At 67.8% G+C, this 15,621-nt stretch overlaps 7 non-coding genes across 7 annotated transcripts; all 7 read left to right on the forward strand.

The window, feature by feature from the left end:
• The first annotated feature begins 427 nt into the window (after nt 1–427).
• LOC141411990 (5S ribosomal RNA) lies at nt 428–546 on the forward strand. Its single transcript, XR_012436830.1, has one exon. It is a non-coding gene; the product is annotated as a 5S ribosomal RNA (ribosomal RNA).
• Nucleotides 547–2,693: 2,147 nt separating this feature from the next.
• LOC141411991 (5S ribosomal RNA) lies at nt 2,694–2,812 on the forward strand. The gene has a single exon (XR_012436831.1). It is a non-coding gene; the product is annotated as a 5S ribosomal RNA (ribosomal RNA).
• A 2,145-nt stretch (nt 2,813–4,957) lies between these two features.
• LOC141411992 (5S ribosomal RNA) lies at nt 4,958–5,076 on the forward strand. Its single transcript, XR_012436832.1, has one exon. It is a non-coding gene; the product is annotated as a 5S ribosomal RNA (ribosomal RNA).
• A 2,145-nt stretch (nt 5,077–7,221) lies between these two features.
• On the forward strand, nt 7,222–7,340 carry LOC141412542 (5S ribosomal RNA). The gene has a single exon (XR_012437384.1). It is a non-coding gene; the product is annotated as a 5S ribosomal RNA (ribosomal RNA).
• Nucleotides 7,341–9,485: 2,145 nt separating this feature from the next.
• Nucleotides 9,486–9,604, forward strand: LOC141411993 (5S ribosomal RNA). Its single transcript, XR_012436833.1, has one exon. It is a non-coding gene; the product is annotated as a 5S ribosomal RNA (ribosomal RNA).
• A 2,145-nt stretch (nt 9,605–11,749) lies between these two features.
• On the forward strand, nt 11,750–11,868 carry LOC141411994 (5S ribosomal RNA). Its single transcript, XR_012436834.1, has one exon. It is a non-coding gene; the product is annotated as a 5S ribosomal RNA (ribosomal RNA).
• A 2,145-nt stretch (nt 11,869–14,013) lies between these two features.
• LOC141411997 (5S ribosomal RNA) lies at nt 14,014–14,132 on the forward strand. The gene has a single exon (XR_012436836.1). It is a non-coding gene; the product is annotated as a 5S ribosomal RNA (ribosomal RNA).
• Nucleotides 14,133–15,621: the final 1,489 nt, after the last annotated feature.

Consider the following 15,621-nt stretch of genomic DNA (forward strand, 5'->3'; position numbering starts at 1 on the left):
TGGCGCTTTCCGGACGAAGAGGACCGGAAGGGTCCCCGAGACCTCCGCTGGGAGCCACGCACCCACCCAAGGATACGGCTCCAGGAGGCGACGGAGGAGGGCGGCTGCTTGCCCTGGCCCGAGCTGTGCGTCCCCCGCCTTGGCCACAGCAGTGGACATTCCCAGAAGAACAAGCGCCCGAGAGCACTGAGAAATTTTCCCCCGAGAAAACTTGACCCTCGTCCTGGCAGCAGGACACCTCGGGAAGAAAGCCACCCAGCGGCCACCTGGGCGAGACCGGCTGCCCGAGCAGGCGCGCGGGGCCTCTGGCCGCTGGCCCCGGGCTGCCAGCCCCCACCCGGACTCCCAGCCGTGCCAGGAGAGCAGCGTGGAGACGCACGCCGGGGCCCTCGGCAGGCTCTTGGGGCTCCCGGAGGCGGCGGCTAGCGTCTACGGCCATACCACCCTGAACGCGCCCGATCTCGTCTGATCTCGGAAGCTAAGCAGGGTCGGGCCTGGTTAGTACTTGGATGGGAGACCGCCTGGGAATACCGGGTGCTGTAGGCTTTTGCTCCTCCCTCCCTCGCTGCTCCTTTTTTCTTCGGGGACTTCGCCACCACCCCCCCCACCACCACCACCACCCCCAGCACCACCACCACCACCACCACCACAACGACCCACCGTGACCACGACCCCGACCCCGTCCGGGCCACCCGCCAGACCCACGCACACTGAATCCTCACAGCTACGTCCCCGAATCCTCTCCCCTCCCCACACTCTCCTGGGGCGCGCGCCCGCGACACGGGTCACCAGCGAGGTTGGTCCCAGGCCACGTTGGGGACCGCTCCCCAACTGCCCTCCAGGCGGGCGGGGAGGGACGTGCGGAAGCCATGAGAAAGTGGGTCCTGCACCCCAGCGGGCCCCACAGCGGGACGCGCCACACCTGGGCTCGCCACAAGGTGGTGCACTGGGTCCAGGGCAAGACGCCAGGGGACAGAGAAGCAGGGAGCCTCAGTCGGGTGCTGCTCCACGTCGCGCTCCGTCGCTCAACCCAAGACAGGGCAGCCAGCGCGCGACCTCTACGTGGGATCCCGCCTCCCACGGCAGAGCCTGCGGTCACAGGGACAGAGGGCGCAGGCCGCCAGAGCTCCGGATGCCAGCGGCAGCTCCCCGTCCCGCTCAAAGGGAGGGAGGGCCGCCGCTGGCGCCCAGTCGCCTGTGCCACCCTCCGGGTCTCAAAGCACTCCTCAGTCAGCTCAAGGACCGGGGCCACCTGGCCTTCGGGGTCACATGGGCTTGGGCACGACGGAAGGGACCGCTTGCCCCCGTGGAACAGACATTCTCCCCGTGGACAACCTCAGGTGCCGGGACCCTCTGCTCCGCCTTGGAAAACCCACCTTCTGCAATGTATGCCCAACGCAATCAGGCCGAGCAGATTGACCCCCTCGGCCCGGCCCCAGTGTGTGATGGGGCTCTGTGCGTGAGGGCTTGCTCTTCCCCACCTACACCAGGCACGGCATCTAACACACACACACACACACACACACACACCACGCAGAGACACCCAGACCACGCACGCACGCACGGGGACGCACCCTCCTCTCCCCCACCCCACACACGAGCAGCCGAAGGACAAGAGGGTATGGCTGGGGCCTGAGCGGGAACAAGCGAAGCCTTGGTTTGCGGCCCCTCGGCCAACTGCATCAGGATTTTTGTCTGGGCTCGGAGGCCAGAGGATCTCTGCCATTTGCTAGCAGGGCCAGGGATGGCAGGAGGGTGGGTACGGGGCTCAGCCAGGGCCAGTTCTGCTGGCACGATCCTGTAGCACGTGGCCGCGTAGCACGGGGCCGGGTCTGAAGGAGGCCAAGCAGGGGCACAAGACCCAGCAGCGGCACAGGGAAGAGGCCCAGGGCACCCAGGAGCAGACGAGACCCGGGAGTCGTGCGTGCTTGGCGTGGCCGCGGGCCCCGTGACGCCCGAGGACTCGAGTGCTCAGCCCCGTGTAGTGGCCGCGAAGGCCTGCCTGGGAGAAACGCCCCGGGAGGCCGGCAGGAACCCGGGATCGGAAGGGATGTGGAGGGGCCCCGGGTCGGAGGAGATGGCTTTGGCTGTGTTTGGTTTTGTTTCTTCTTCCCAAGATCCCGGGTGTGAAAGGGGCCAGAGGTGAAGTCCTGGGCTGGAAAGCCTCACGATTCAGCCCCGCAGCCCCAGGCCCTGAGTGTGGAGGAGGGCGGAGCGGGTCGGCGAAGGGCGCGGCTGCCGTTTTCCTGATGGGCTGGAGGGGCAGTGGCGCTTTCCGGACGAAGAGGACCGGAAGGGTCCCCGAGACCTCCGCTGGGAGCCACGCACCCACCCAAGGATACGGCTCCAGGAGGCGACGGAGGAGGGCGGCTGCTTGCCCTGGCCCGAGCTGTGCGTCCCCCGCCTTGGCCACAGCAGTGGACATTCCCAGAAGAACAAGCGCCCGAGAGCACTGAGAAATTTTCCCCCGAGAAAACTTGACCCTCGTCCTGGCAGCAGGACACCTCGGGAAGAAAGCCACCCAGCGGCCACCTGGGCGAGACCGGCTGCCCGAGCAGGCGCGCGGGGCCTCTGGCCGCTGGCCCCGGGCTGCCAGCCCCCACCCGGACTCCCAGCCGTGCCAGGAGAGCAGCGTGGAGACGCACGCCGGGGCCCTCGGCAGGCTCTTGGGGCTCCCGGAGGCGGCGGCTAGCGTCTACGGCCATACCACCCTGAACGCGCCCGATCTCGTCTGATCTCGGAAGCTAAGCAGGGTCGGGCCTGGTTAGTACTTGGATGGGAGACCGCCTGGGAATACCGGGTGCTGTAGGCTTTTGCTCCTCCCTCCCTCGCTGCTCCTTTTGTCTTCGGGGACTTCGCCACCACCCCCCCCACCACCACCACCACCCCCAGCACCACCACCACCACCACCACCACAACGACCCACCGTGACCACGACCCCGACCCCGTCCGGGCCACCCGCCAGACCCACGCACACCGAATCCTCACAGCTACGTCCCCGAATCCTCTCCCCTCCCCACACTCTCCTGGGGCGCGCGCCCGCGACACGGGTCACCAGCGAGGTTGGTCCCAGGCCACGTTGGGGACCGCTCCCCAACTGCCCTCCAGGCGGGCGGGGAGGGACGTGCGGAAGCCATGAGAAAGTGGGTCCTGCACCCCAGCGGGCCCCACAGCGGGACGCGCCACACCTGGGCTCGCCACAAGGTGGTGCACTGGGTCCAGGGCAAGACGCCAGGGGACAGAGAAGCAGGGAGCCTCAGTCGGGTGCTGCTCCACGTCGCGCTCCGTCGCTCAACCCAAGACAGGGCAGCCAGCGCGCGACCTCTACGTGGGATCCCGCCTCCCACGGCAGAGCCTGCGGTCACAGGGACAGAGGGCGCAGGCCGCCAGAGCTCCGGATGCCAGCGGCAGCTCCCCGTCCCGCTCAAAGGGAGGGAGGGCCGCCGCTGGCGCCCAGTCGCCTGTGCCACCCTCCGGGTCTCAAAGCACTCCTCAGTCAGCTCAAGGACCGGGGCCACCTGGCCTTCGGGGTCACATGGGCTTGGGCACGACGGAAGGGACCGCTTGCCCCCGTGGAACAGACATTCTCCCCGTGGACAACCTCAGGTGCCGGGACCCTCTGCTCCGCCTTGGAAAACCCACCTTCTGCAATGTATGCCCAACGCAATCAGGCCGAGCAGATTGACCCCCTCGGCCCGGCCCCAGTGTGTGATGGGGCTCTGTGCGTGAGGGCTTGCTCTTCCCCACCTACACCAGGCACGGCATCTAACACACACACACACACACACACACACCACGCAGAGACACCCAGACCACGCACGCACGCACGGGGACGCACCCTCCTCTCCCCCACCCCACACACGAGCAGCCGAAGGACAAGAGGGTATGGCTGGGGCCTGAGCGGGAACAAGCGAAGCCTTGGTTTGCGGCCCCTCGGCCAACTGCATCAGGATTTTTGTCTGGGCTCGGAGGCCAGAGGATCTCTGCCATTTGCTAGCAGGGCCAGGGATGGCAGGAGGGTGGGTACGGGGCTCAGCCAGGGCCAGTTCTGCTGGCACGATCCTGTAGCACGTGGCCGCGTAGCACGGGGCCGGGTCTGAAGGAGGCCAAGCAGGGGCACAAGACACAGCAGCGGCACAGGGAAGAGGCCCAGGGCACCCAGGAGCAGACGAGACCCGGGAGTCGTGCGTGCTTGGCGTGGCCGCGGGCCCCGTGACGCCCGAGGACTCGAGTGCTCAGCCCCGTGTAGTGGCCGCGAAGGCCTGCCTGGGAGAAACGCCCCGGGAGGCCGGCAGGAACCCGGGATCGGAAGGGATGTATAGGGGCCCTGGGTCGGAGGAGATGGCTTTGGCTGTGTTTGGTTTTGTTTCTTCTTCCCAAGATCCCGGGTGTGAAAGGGGCCAGAGGTGAAGTCCTGGGCTGGAAAGCCTCACGATTCAGCCCCGCAGCCCCAGGCCCTGAGTGTGGAGGAGGGCGGAGCGGGTCGGCGAAGGGCGCGGCTGCCGTTTTCCTGATGGGCTGGAGGGGCAGTGGCGCTTTCCGGACGAAGAGGACCGGAAGGGTCCCCGAGACCTCCGCTGGGAGCCACGCACCCACCCAAGGATACGGCTCCAGGAGGCGACGGAGGAGGGCGGCTGCTTGCCCTGGCCCGAGCTGTGCGTCCCCCGCCTTGGCCACAGCAGTGGACATTCCCAGAAGAACAAGCGCCCGAGAGCACTGAGAAATTTTCCCCCGAGAAAACTTGACCCTCGTCCTGGCAGCAGGACACCTCGGGAAGAAAGCCACCCAGCGGCCACCTGGGCGAGACCGGCTGCCCGAGCAGGCGCGCGGGGCCTCTGGCCGCTGGCCCCGGGCTGCCAGCCCCCACCCGGACTCCCAGCCGTGCCAGGAGAGCAGCGTGGAGACGCACGCCGGGGCCCTCGGCAGGCTCTTGGGGCTCCCGGAGGCGGCGGCTAGCGTCTACGGCCATACCACCCTGAACGCGCCCGATCTCGTCTGATCTCGGAAGCTAAGCAGGGTCGGGCCTGGTTAGTACTTGGATGGGAGACCGCCTGGGAATACCGGGTGCTGTAGGCTTTTGCTCCTCCCTCCCTCGCTGCTCCTTTTGTCTTCGGGGACTTCGCCACCACCCCCCCCACCACCACCACCACCCCCAGCACCACCACCACCACCACCACCACAACGACCCACCGTGACCACGACCCCGACCCCGTCCGGGCCACCCGCCAGACCCACGCACACCGAATCCTCACAGCTACATCCCCGAATCCTCTCCCCTCCCCACACTCTCCTGGGGCGCGCGCCCGCGACACGGGTCACCAGCGAGGTTGGTCCCAGGCCACGTTGGGGACCGCTCCCCAACTGCCCTCCAGGCGGGCGGGGAGGGACGTGCGGAAGCCATGAGAAAGTGGGTCCTGCACCCCAGCGGGCCCCACAGCGGGACGCGCCACACCTGGGCTCGCCACAAGGTGGTGCACTGGGTCCAGGGCAAGACGCCAGGGGACAGAGAAGCAGGGAGCCTCAGTCGGGTGCTGCTCCACGTCGCGCTCCGTCGCTCAACCCAAGACAGGGCAGCCAGCGCGCGACCTCTACGTGGGATCCCGCCTCCCACGGCAGAGCCTGCGGTCACAGGGACAGAGGGCGCAGGCCGCCAGAGCTCCGGATGCCAGCGGCAGCTCCCCGTCCCGCTCAAAGGGAGGGAGGGCCGCCGCTGGCGCCCAGTCGCCTGTGCCACCCTCCGGGTCTCAAAGCACTCCTCAGTCAGCTCAAGGACCGGGGCCACCTGGCCTTCGGGGTCACATGGGCTTGGGCACGACGGAAGGGACCGCTTGCCCCCGTGGAACAGACATTCTCCCCGTGGACAACCTCAGGTGCCGGGACCCTCTGCTCCGCCTTGGAAAACCCACCTTCTGCAATGTATGCCCAACGCAATCAGGCCGAGCAGATTGACCCCCTCGGCCCGGCCCCAGTGTGTGATGGGGCTCTGTGCGTGAGGGCTTGCTCTTCCCCACCTACACCAGGCACGGCATCTAACACACACACACACACACACACACACCACGCAGAGACACCCAGACCACGCACGCACGCACGGGGACGCACCCTCCTCTCCCCCACCCCACACACGAGCAGCCGAAGGACAAGAGGGTATGGCTGGGGCCTGAGCGGGAACAAGCGAAGCCTTGGTTTGCGGCCCCTCGGCCAACTGCATCAGGATTTTTGTCTGGGCTCGGAGGCCAGAGGATCTCTGCCATTTGCTAGCAGGGCCAGGGATGGCAGGAGGGTGGGTACGGGGCTCAGCCAGGGCCAGTTCTGCTGGCACGATCCTGTAGCACGTGGCCGCGTAGCACGGGGCCGGGTCTGAAGGAGGCCAAGCAGGGGCACAAGACCCAGCAGCGGCACAGGGAAGAGGCCCAGGGCACCCAGGAGCAGACGAGACCCGGGAGTCGTGCGTGCTTGGCGTGGCCGCGGGCCCCGTGACGCCCGAGGACTCGAGTGCTCAGCCCCGTGTAGTGGCCGCGAAGGCCTGCCTGGGAGAAACGCCCCGGGAGGCCGGCAGGAACCCGGGATCGGAAGGGATGTGGAGGGGCCCCGGGTCGGAGGAGATGGCTTTGGCTGTGTTTGGTTTTGTTTCTTCTTCCCAAGATCCCGGGTGTGAAAGGGGCCAGAGGTGAAGTCCTGGGCTGGAAAGCCTCACGATTCAGCCCCGCAGCCCCAGGCCCTGAGTGTGGAGGAGGGCGGAGCGGGTCGGCGAAGGGCGCGGCTGCCGTTTTCCTGATGGGCTGGAGGGGCAGTGGCGCTTTCCGGACGAAGAGGACCGGAAGGGTCCCCGAGACCTCCGCTGGGAGCCACGCACCCACCCAAGGATACGGCTCCAGGAGGCGACGGAGGAGGGCAGCTGCTTGCCCTGGCCCGAGCTGTGCGTCCCCCGCCTTGGCCACAGCAGTGGACATTCCCAGAAGAACAAGCGCCCGAGAGCACTGAGAAATTTTCCCCCGAGAAAACTTGACCCTCGTCCTGGCAGCAGGACACCTCGGGAAGAAAGCCACCCAGCGGCCACCTGGGCGAGACCGGCTGCCCGAGCAGGCGCGCGGGGCCTCTGGCCGCTGGCCCCGGGCTGCCAGCCCCCACCCGGACTCCCAGCCGTGCCAGGAGAGCAGCGTGGAGACGCACGCCGGGGCCCTCGGCAGGCTCTTGGGGCTCCCGGAGGCGGCGGCTAGCGTCTACGGCCATACCACCCTGAACGCGCCCGATCTCGTCTGATCTCGGAAGCTAAGCAGGGTCGGGCCTGGTTAGTACTTGGATGGGAGACCGCCTGGGAATACCGGGTGTTGTAGGCTTTTGCTCCTCCCTCCCTCGCTGCTCCTTTTGTCTTCGGGGACTTCGCCACCACCCCCCCCACCACCACCACCACCCCCAGCACCACCACCACCACCACCACCACAACGACCCACCGTGACCACGACCCCGACCCCGTCCGGGCCACCCGCCAGACCCACGCACACCGAATCCTCACAGCTACGTCCCCGAATCCTCTCCCCTCCCCACACTCTCCTGGGGCGCGCGCCCGCGACACGGGTCACCAGCGAGGTTGGTCCCAGGCCACGTTGGGGACCGCTCCCCAACTGCCCTCCAGGCGGGCGGGGAGGGACGTGCGGAAGCCATGAGAAAGTGGGTCCTGCACCCCAGCGGGCCCCACAGCGGGACGCGCCACACCTGGGCTCGCCACAAGGTGGTGCACTGGGTCCAGGGCAAGACGCCAGGGGACAGAGAAGCAGGGAGCCTCAGTCGGGTGCTGCTCCACGTCGCGCTCCGTCGCTCAACCCAAGACAGGGCAGCCAGCGCGCGACCTCTACGTGGGATCCCGCCTCCCACGGCAGAGCCTGCGGTCACAGGGACAGAGGGCGCAGGCCGCCAGAGCTCCGGATGCCAGCGGCAGCTCCCCGTCCCGCTCAAAGGGAGGGAGGGCCGCCGCTGGCGCCCAGTCGCCTGTGCCACCCTCCGGGTCTCAAAGCACTCCTCAGTCAGCTCAAGGACCGGGGCCACCTGGCCTTCGGGGTCACATGGGCTTGGGCACGACGGAAGGGACCGCTTGCCCCCGTGGAACAGACATTCTCCCCGTGGACAACCTCAGGTGCCGGGACCCTCTGCTCCGCCTTGGAAAACCCACCTTCTGCAATGTATGCCCAACGCAATCAGGCCGAGCAGATTGACCCCCTCGGCCCGGCCCCAGTGTGTGATGGGGCTCTGTGCGTGAGGGCTTGCTCTTCCCCACCTACACCAGGCACGGCATCTAACACACACACACACACACACACACACCACGCAGAGACACCCAGACCACGCACGCACGCACGGGGACGCACCCTCCTCTCCCCCACCCCACACACGAGCAGCCGAAGGACAAGAGGGTATGGCTGGGGCCTGAGCGGGAACAAGCGAAGCCTTGGTTTGCGGCCCCTCGGCCAACTGCATCAGGATTTTTGTCTGGGCTCGGAGGCCAGAGGATCTCTGCCATTTGCTAGCAGGGCCAGGGATGGCAGGAGGGTGGGTACGGGGCTCAGCCAGGGCCAGTTCTGCTGGCACGATCCTGTAGCACGTGGCCGCGTAGCACGGGGCCGGGTCTGAAGGAGGCCAAGCAGGGGCACAAGACCCAGCAGCGGCACAGGGAAGAGGCCCAGGGCACCCAGGAGCAGACGAGACCCGGGAGTCGTGCGTGCTTGGCGTGGCCGCGGGCCCCGTGACGCCCGAGGACTCGAGTGCTCAGCCCCGTGTAGTGGCCGCGAAGGCCTGCCTGGGAGAAACGCCCCGGGAGGCCGGCAGGAACCCGGGATCGGAAGGGATGTGGAGGGGCCCCGGGTCGGAGGAGATGGCTTTGGCTGTGTTTGGTTTTGTTTCTTCTTCCCAAGATCCCGGGTGTGAAAGGGGCCAGAGGTGAAGTCCTGGGCTGGAAAGCCTCACGATTCAGCCCCGCAGCCCCAGGCCCTGAGTGTGGAGGAGGGCGGAGCGGGTCGGCGAAGGGCGCGGCTGCCGTTTTCCTGATGGGCTGGAGGGGCAGTGGCGCTTTCCGGACGAAGAGGACCGGAAGGGTCCCCGAGACCTCCGCTGGGAGCCACGCACCCACCCAAGGATACGGCTCCAGGAGGCGACGGAGGAGGGCGGCTGCTTGCCCTGGCCCGAGCTGTGCGTCCCCCGCCTTGGCCACAGCAGTGGACATTCCCAGAAGAACAAGCGCCCGAGAGCACTGAGAAATTTTCCCCCGAGAAAACTTGACCCTCGTCCTGGCAGCAGGACACCTCGGGAAGAAAGCCACCCAGCGGCCACCTGGGCGAGACCGGCTGCCCGAGCAGGCGCGCGGGGCCTCTGGCCGCTGGCCCCGGGCTGCCAGCCCCCACCCGGACTCCCAGCCGTGCCAGGAGAGCAGCGTGGAGACGCACGCCGGGGCCCTCGGCAGGCTCTTGGGGCTCCCGGAGGCGGCGGCTAGCGTCTACGGCCATACCACCCTGAACGCGCCCGATCTCGTCTGATCTCGGAAGCTAAGCAGGGTCGGGCCTGGTTAGTACTTGGATGGGAGACCGCCTGGGAATACCGGGTGCTGTAGGCTTTTGCTCCTCCCTCCCTCGCTGCTCCTTTTGTCTTCGGGGACTTCGCCACCACCCCCCCCACCACCACCACCACCCCCAGCACCACCACCACCACCACCACCACAACGACCCACCGTGACCACGACCCCGACCCCGTCCGGGCCACCCGCCAGACCCACGCACACCGAATCCTCACAGCTACGTCCCCGAATCCTCTCGCCTCCCCACACTCTCCTGGGGCGCGCGCCCGCGACACGGGTCACCAGCGAGGTTGGTCCCAGGCCACGTTGGGGACCGCTCCCCAACTGCCCTCCAGGCGGGCGGGGAGGGACGTGCGGAAGCCATGAGAAAGTGGGTCCTGCACCCCAGCGGGCCCCACAGCGGGACGCGCCACACCTGGGCTCGCCACAAGGTGGTGCACTGGGTCCAGGGCAAGACGCCAGGGGACAGAGAAGCAGGGAGCCTCAGTCGGGTGCTGCTCCACGTCGCGCTCCGTCGCTCAACCCAAGACAGGGCAGCCAGCGCGCGACCTCTACGTGGGATCCCGCCTCCCACGGCAGAGCCTGCGGTCACAGGGACAGAGGGCGCAGGCCGCCAGAGCTCCGGATGCCAGCGGCAGCTCCCCGTCCCGCTCAAAGGGAGGGAGGGCCGCCGCTGGCGCCCAGTCGCCTGTGCCACCCTCCGGGTCTCAAAGCACTCCTCAGTCAGCTCAAGGACCGGGGCCACCTGGCCTTCGGGGTCACATGGGCTTGGGCACGACGGAAGGGACCGCTTGCCCCCGTGGAACAGACATTCTCCCCGTGGACAACCTCAGGTGCCGGGACCCTCTGCTCCGCCTTGGAAAACCCACCTTCTGCAATGTATGCCCAACGCAATCAGGCCGAGCAGATTGACCCCCTCGGCCCGGCCCCAGTGTGTGATGGGGCTCTGTGCGTGAGGGCTTGCTCTTCCCCACCTACACCAGGCACGGCATCTAACACACACACACACACACACACACACCACGCAGAGACACCCAGACCACGCACGCACGCACGGGGACGCACCCTCCTCTCCCCCACCCCACACACGAGCAGCCGAAGGACAAGAGGGTATGGCTGGGGCCTGAGCGGGAACAAGCGAAGCCTTGGTTTGCGGCCCCTCGGCCAACTGCATCAGGATTTTTGTCTGGGCTCGGAGGCCAGAGGATCTCTGCCATTTGCTAGCAGGGCCAGGGATGGCAGGAGGGTGGGTACGGGGCTCAGCCAGGGCCAGTTCTGCTGGCACGATCCTGTAGCACGTGGCCGCGTAGCACGGGGCCGGGTCTGAAGGAGGCCAAGCAGGGGCACAAGACCCAGCAGCGGCACAGGGAAGAGGCCCAGGGCACCCAGGAGCAGACGAGACCCGGGAGTCGTGCGTGCTTGGCGTGGCCGCGGGCCCCGTGACGCCCGAGGACTCGAGTGCTCAGCCCCGTGTAGTGGCCGCGAAGGCCTGCCTGGGAGAAACGCCCCGGGAGGCCGGCAGGAACCCGGGATCGGAAGGGATGTGGAGGGGCCCCGGGTCGGAGGAGATGGCTTTGGCTGTGTTTGGTTTTGTTTCTTCTTCCCAAGATCCCGGGTGTGAAAGGGGCCAGAGGTGAAGTCCTGGGCTGGAAAGCCTCACGATTCAGCCCCGCAGCCCCAGGCCCTGAGTGTGGAGGAGGGCGGAGCGGGTCGGCGAAGGGCGCGGCTGCCGTTTTCCTGATGGGCTGGAGGGGCAGTGGCGCTTTCCGGACGAAGAGGACCGGAAGGGTCCCCGAGACCTCCGCTGGGAGCCACGCACCCACCCAAGGATACGGCTCCAGGAGGCGACGGAGGAGGGCGGCTGCTTGCCCTGGCCCGAGCTGTGCGTCCCCCGCCTTGGCCACAGCAGTGGACATTCCCAGAAGAACAAGCGCCCGAGAGCACTGAGAAATTTTCCCCCGAGAAAACTTGACCCTCGTCCTGGCAGCAGGACACCTCGGGAAGAAAGCCACCCAGCGGCCACCTGGGCGAGACCGGCTGCCCGAGCAGGCGCGCGGGGCCTCTGGCCGCTGGCCCCGGGCTGCCAGCCCCCACCCGGACTCCCAGCCGTGCCAGGAGAGCAGCGTGGAGACGCACGCCGGGGCCCTCGGCAGGCTCTTGGGGCTCCCGGAGGCGGCGGCTAGCGTCTACGGCCATACCACCCTGAACGCGCCCGATCTCGTCTGATCTCGGAAGCTAAGCAGGGTCGGGCCTGGTTAGTACTTGGATGGGAGACCGCCTGGGAATACCGGGTGCTGTAGGCTTTTGCTCCTCCCTCCCTCGCTGCTCCTTTTGTCTTCGGGGACTTCGCCACCACCCCCCCCACCACCACCACCACCCCCAGCACCACCACCACCACCACCACCACAACGACCCACCGTGACCACGACCCCGACCCCGTCCGGGCCACCCGCCAGACCCACGCACACCGAATCCTCACAGCTACGTCCCCGAATCCTCTCGCCTCCCCACACTCTCCTGGGGCGCGCGCCCGCGACACGGGTCACCAGCGAGGTTGGTCCCAGGCCACGTTGGGGACCGCTCCCCAACTGCCCTCCAGGCGGGCGGGGAGGGACGTGCGGAAGCCATGAGAAAGTGGGTCCTGCACCCCAGCGGGCCCCACAGCGGGACGCGCCACACCTGGGCTCGCCACAAGGTGGTGCACTGGGTCCAGGGCAAGACGCCAGGGGACAGAGAAGCAGGGAGCCTCAGTCGGGTGCTGCTCCACGTCGCGCTCCGTCGCTCAACCCAAGACAGGGCAGCCAGCGCGCGACCTCTACGTGGGATCCCGCCTCCCACGGCAGAGCCTGCGGTCACAGGGACAGAGGGCGCAGGCCGCCAGAGCTCCGGATGCCAGCGGCAGCTCCCCGTCCCGCTCAAAGGGAGGGAGGGCCGCCGCTGGCGCCCAGTCGCCTGTGCCACCCTCCGGGTCTCAAAGCACTCCTCAGTCAGCTCAAGGACCGGGGCCACCTGGCCTTCGGGGTCACATGGGCTTGGGCACGACGGAAGGGACCGCTTGCCCCCGTGGAACAGACATTCTCCCCGTGGACAACCTCAGGTGCCGGGACCCTCTGCTCCGCCTTGGAAAACCCACCTTCTGCAATGTATGCCCAACGCAATCAGGCCGAGCAGATTGACCCCCTCGGCCCGGCCCCAGTGTGTGATGGGGCTCTGTGCGTGAGGGCTTGCTCTTCCCCACCTACACCAGGCACGGCATCTAACACACACACACACACACACACACACCACGCAGAGACACCCAGACCACGCACGCACGCACGGGGACGCACCCTCCTCTCCCCCACCCCACACACGAGCAGCCGAAGGACAAGAGGGTATGGCTGGGGCCTGAGCGGGAACAAGCGAAGCCTTGGTTTGCGGCCCCTCGGCCAACTGCATCAGGATTTTTGTCTGGGCTCGGAGGCCAGAGGATCTCTGCCATTTGCTAGCAGGGCCAGGGATGGCAGGAGGGTGGGTACGGGGCTCAGCCAGGGCCAGTTCTGCTGGCACGATCCTGTAGCACGTGGCCGCGTAGCACGGGGCCGGGTCTGAAGGAGGCCAAGCAGGGGCACAAGACCCAGCAGCGGCACAGGGAAGAGGCCCAGGGCACCCAGGAGCAGACGAGACCCGGGAGTCGTGCGTGCTTGGCGTGGCCGCGGGCCCCGTGACGCCCGAGGACTCGAGTGCTCAGCCCCGTGTAGTGGCCGCGAAGGCCTGCCTGGGAGAAACGCCCCGGGAGGCCGGCAGGAACCCGGGATCGGAAGGGATGTGGAGGGGCCCCGGGTCGGAGGAGATGGCTTTGGCTGTGTTTGGTTTTGTTTCTTCTTCCCAAGATCCCGGGTGTGAAAGGGGCCAGAGGTGAAGTCCTGGGCTGGAAAGCCTCACGATTCAGCCCCGCAGCCCCAGGCCCTGAGTGTGGAGGAGGGCGGAGCGGGTCGGCGAAGGGCGCGGCTGCCGTTTTCCTGATGGGCTGGAGGGGCAGTGGCGCTTTCCGGACGAAGAGGACCGGAAGGGTCCCCGAGACCTCCGCTGGGAGCCACGCACCCACCCAAGGATACGGCTCCAGGAGGCGACGGAGGAGGGCGGCTGCTTGCCCTGGCCCGAGCTGTGCGTCCCCCGCCTTGGCCACAGCAGTGGACATTCCCAGAAGAACAAGCGCCCGAGAGCACTGAGAAATTTTCCCCCGAGAAAACTTGACCCTCGTCCTGGCAGCAGGACACCTCGGGAAGAAAGCCACCCAGCGGCCACCTGGGCGAGACCGGCTGCCCGAGCAGGCGCGCGGGGCCTCTGGCCGCTGGCCCCGGGCTGCCAGCCCCCACCCGGACTCCCAGCCGTGCCAGGAGAGCAGCGTGGAGACGCACGCCGGGGCCCTCGGCAGGCTCTTGGGGCTCCCGGAGGCGGCGGCTAGCGTCTACGGCCATACCACCCTGAACGCGCCCGATCTCGTCTGATCTCGGAAGCTAAGCAGGGTCGGGCCTGGTTAGTACTTGGATGGGAGACCGCCTGGGAATACCGGGTGCTGTAGGCTTTTGCTCCTCCCTCCCTCGCTGCTCCTTTTGTCTTCGGGGACTTCGCCACCACCCCCCCCACCACCACCACCACCCCCAGCACCACCACCACCACCACCACCACAACGACCCACCGTGACCACGACCCCGACCCCGTCCGGGCCACCCGCCAGACCCACGCACACCGAATCCTCACAGCTACGTCCCCGAATCCTCTCCCCTCCCCACACTCTCCTGGGGCGCGCGCCCGCGACACGGGTCACCAGCGAGGTTGGTCCCAGGCCACGTTGGGGACCGCTCCCCAACTGCCCTCCAGGCGGGCGGGGAGGGACGTGCGGAAGCCATGAGAAAGTGGGTCCTGCACCCCAGCGGGCCCCACAGCGGGACGCGCCACACCTGGGCTCGCCACAAGGTGGTGCACTGGGTCCAGGGCAAGACGCCAGGGGACAGAGAAGCAGGGAGCCTCAGTCGGGTGCTGCTCCACGTCGCGCTCCGTCGCTCAACCCAAGACAGGGCAGCCAGCGCGCGACCTCTACGTGGGATCCCGCCTCCCACGGCAGAGCCTGCGGTCACAGGGACAGAGGGCGCAGGCCGCCAGAGCTCCGGATGCCAGCGGCAGCTCCCCGTCCCGCTCAAAGGGAGGGAGGGCCGCCGCTGGCGCCCAGTCGCCTGTGCCACCCTCCGGGTCTCAAAGCACTCCTCAGTCAGCTCAAGGACCGGGGCCACCTGGCCTTCGGGGTCACATGGGCTTGGGCACGACGGAAGGGACCGCTTGCCCCCGTGGAACAGACATTCTCCCCGTGGACAACCTCAGGTGCCGGGACCCTCTGCTCCGCCTTGGAAAACCCACCTTCTGCAATGTATGCCCAACGCAATCAGGCCGAGCAGATTGACCCCCTCGGCCCGGCCCCAGTGTGTGATGGGGCTCTGTGCGTGAGGGCTTGCTCTTCCCCACCTACACCAGGCACGGCATCTAACACACACACACACACACACACACACACCACGCAGAGACACCCAGACCACGCACGCACGCACGGGGACGCACCCTCCTCTCCCCCACCCCACACAAGAGCAGCCGAAGGACAAGAGGGTATGGCTGGGGCCTGAGCGGGAATAAGCGAAGCCTTGGTTTGCGGCCCCTCGGCCAACTGCATCAGGATTTTTGTCTGGGCTCGGAGGCCAGAGGATCTCTGCCATTTGCTAGCAGGGCCAGGGATGGCAGGAGGGTGGGTACGGGGCTCAGCCAGGGCCAGTTCTGCTGGCACGATCCTGTAGCACGTGGCCGCGTAGCACGGGGCCGGGTCTGAAGGAGGCCAAGCAGGGGCACAAGACCCAGCAGCGGCACAGGGAAGAGGCCCAGGGCACCCAGGAGCAGACGAGACCCGGGAGTCGTGCGTGCTTGGCGTGGCCGCGGGCCCCGTGACGCCCGAGGACTCGAGTGCTCAGCCCCGTGTAGTGGCCGCGAAGGCCTGCCTGGGAGAAACGCCCCGGGAGGCCGGCAGGAAC

Source organism: Castor canadensis, chromosome 10, assembly GCF_047511655.1.
Source record: "Castor canadensis chromosome 10, mCasCan1.hap1v2, whole genome shotgun sequence".
Lineage (NCBI taxonomy): Eukaryota > Metazoa > Chordata > Mammalia > Rodentia > Castoridae > Castor > Castor canadensis.